Source organism: Gavialis gangeticus, unplaced genomic scaffold, assembly GCF_001723915.1.
Source record: "Gavialis gangeticus isolate Ggan-Ray unplaced genomic scaffold, GavGan_comp1, whole genome shotgun sequence".
Taxonomy (NCBI): Eukaryota; Metazoa; Chordata; order Crocodylia; family Gavialidae; genus Gavialis; species Gavialis gangeticus.
The window spans coordinates 18,008,772-18,011,490 of record NW_017729009.1 but is presented as its reverse complement, the minus strand read 5'-3'; positions in this window follow the sequence as shown (position 1 = coordinate 18,011,490).

Below are 2,719 nucleotides of genomic sequence, written 5' to 3'. Positions count from 1 at the left end.
AGTGCATCAGTGAATAGGGAGGGGCATATCCAACATGTGCAGCTGCTACAGAGAAACTTACAAGCAAAAGAGGAGAACATCTGTCCAAGCTTCCTTGGACACTTTCTTTAAGAGAGACTCCAGAAAAACCTGCAGCCAAGACTCCTGAGAAGACTCCAGCCAATAGCCCTTCAAAAAGTCCATCAAAGTCACCTCAAAGAAGTCCTTCCAAATCAATATGATTGCTATTTACAATATACATAGATTAACGTAGCTATATTACTTGCCTGTAATTGATTAAGTACAAAATTCTGGGTTATTTTTGGTGAAAACAGGGTATCAGGCCTTAGTTGAGGAACCAATCCCCCATTTATAACATTGTTCCTATGGGAAAATCAGTTCCGAGTTACGACATTTCAACTTAAGACACAGTTTTCAGGAACCAATTGTGTCTTAAGTCCGAGGACTGCCTGTGTTTGAAAACAGACCTGTTTCCCCGTCAGCCGCTAGAGGGCACAGTGATGCTGTCAGTCCCACTAGAGTAGCTACTGGGAGGCAGCAGAACAATGTGTTTGGAGAGATATGTATGAACACTGTTATACAAATCATCCCAGACACTGCCCAACGTGACTTTTTGATGTTATCCAACTTGTTTTGTAACAATGGTGGCTGGCAGTTATTTTATAACTAATAGTTATAAAACAACTTATTCCATTACATTCTGAGGAAGTTTTCTCTTGTTACAGAATACCTGTCCCAGAATTTAACCATTTTCAGCTGTTTTTCCTGGCTGCTGTTTATTTAGAAGTGATTTACAAGTATAATAAAAACGTGCAGAGTCCAGAGATGCCTACAAAAAATTGCCACAGAGATTATCAACTTGGTACTTTAATCACCATTTTCCTTTATTTTTTTGCTTAAGATGACAGACACTGGAAGTGATCCAATTTATGCAGAAGTAAAATCTACGTTTTTAAAAGTGGAGAGAAAAGTGCAAGTTATTATAAAGTGCTCTCTAAATAGTCCAAATGAGAGAATAAAAAGTATGTCACAGGCTGTTTTAATTACAATTTTTTAATTGAATAAGAACATTCATTATACAACTTTTTTGGTACAGATTCTGCCACCCTCTCTCCTAATGAACAAGAACATTACACATTTATTTTTCAATAGGATCATTCAGAAAGCAAAATACTAACAGATAGGACTGGGTGACTGAACTCAGTTCTTCTGGAAAGAGCAGCCAGCCCTGGGGTGTCCTGGCTGCAGTATGGGCAGCAGCATTACAAGCTTCACCCAATGATCAGCCCGTGTTTCACCTTGTTACTACAGAAGAAAGGACTCTTCAGTCTTAGTGGCTGTTTCACTGGATTTTCTGATGAAACTCCAATCAAAAGACCAGTCTGTGCCAAATGAGTTGGTAACTGTTTCACCTGGACAGCTCTCACCAGCGAAATGACTGATTTCAACTTACTATGTCCATCATAGTGATGAACTAAATGACATGTATTAGGGAGTAACGCCCACAAACTATCATGGTGATTATATGAGAACTTCAGCCTAAGGGCCGTAGGCAGAATGTCCCACTGTGGACCTGCGTGCCTCCTCAGGTCCACAGTGGGGCATGCAGCTGCAGCCTGGCCAGACCAGCTCCAGATAGGAGCTGCATCCATGGCCCAGCAGGTTGGACCTGGTGTGGGAGTGCCGTGCTGCCATGGCTGCCAAAGTGAGGCACAGTGGCAGTGCGGAGTTGTGCCCCCTGCTGCTGCTGCTGGGTGGGTAGGGGTGCCACACCTTGGTGGCCATGGTAGCATGGTGCTCCCTACTGTGCTGGGTCCTGCCCTCTGGGCTGTGGAGGCAGCTCCTGGCCCAGCCTCATGTGGGCACAGAAATCTTGGGGGGCCACATGCCCCATAACATGCTGCCTGTGCCCCCTGTCCTCCCATGTGTCACCTATGCCCTCCCTCATAGCTTACCTGGAAGAATCTGCTCTATACCACACTGCATGGCTGCCATGCACATGGTGACCCTAGTTCCCTGCTCTCCCCAGTACCAAGCAGCCCCTTGCAGGCTGGAACTCTGCCAGCTCTCAAGGGGAAACCCAGGGTTTCCTGGGGTTTTTTCCTTTAATCCTTTAAAAGAGAAAATCTACATTTTGCCATGTTTTTCTGCACCAAATGGAAAACCCAGATCCCTGGTCATCAATAACGCAGAATCTATAGGTCAAATTAAGCCCAGTGTTACACCTGTGTAAACATATTGCCTTCATATTATGGCATTTCTGATGTGCAAAACTGTTGTCTCCAATGGGGCATAACTGGGTGGAATTTAGCAATAATCCTCCTAATGCCCGAGATAGAAGGAATCCCACTTCTTCGTCTCAGCTGCAATGGTCCCAAGTGAGAGTACAATGTAGAGAAACTTGCTTGTGTCACTGGAGCTAGCAGCTGCCAATCTGTATTTACAGTCACTTCAGAGAAGAAGCATTAAACATTTCTTTAAATACATGTTCTGAGATGCATTTATGATCCTTGGCAATCCATTCTGTAGGCATATCTGGATAACATATTGCTAAATGAAAGTGAGAGAGCAGTAGCCTTCAAAAATGATGCCACTTTAGTCAGTTGTTAGAGGAGCTGAAGAATAAAACAGATTAAAGTAATTATAAAGCATCAAGTCAGGAAAAGAAAAGATGTTCTATTCTGGCCTGTTTGAAAGTTTTGCTTATTAAATCTTGCAT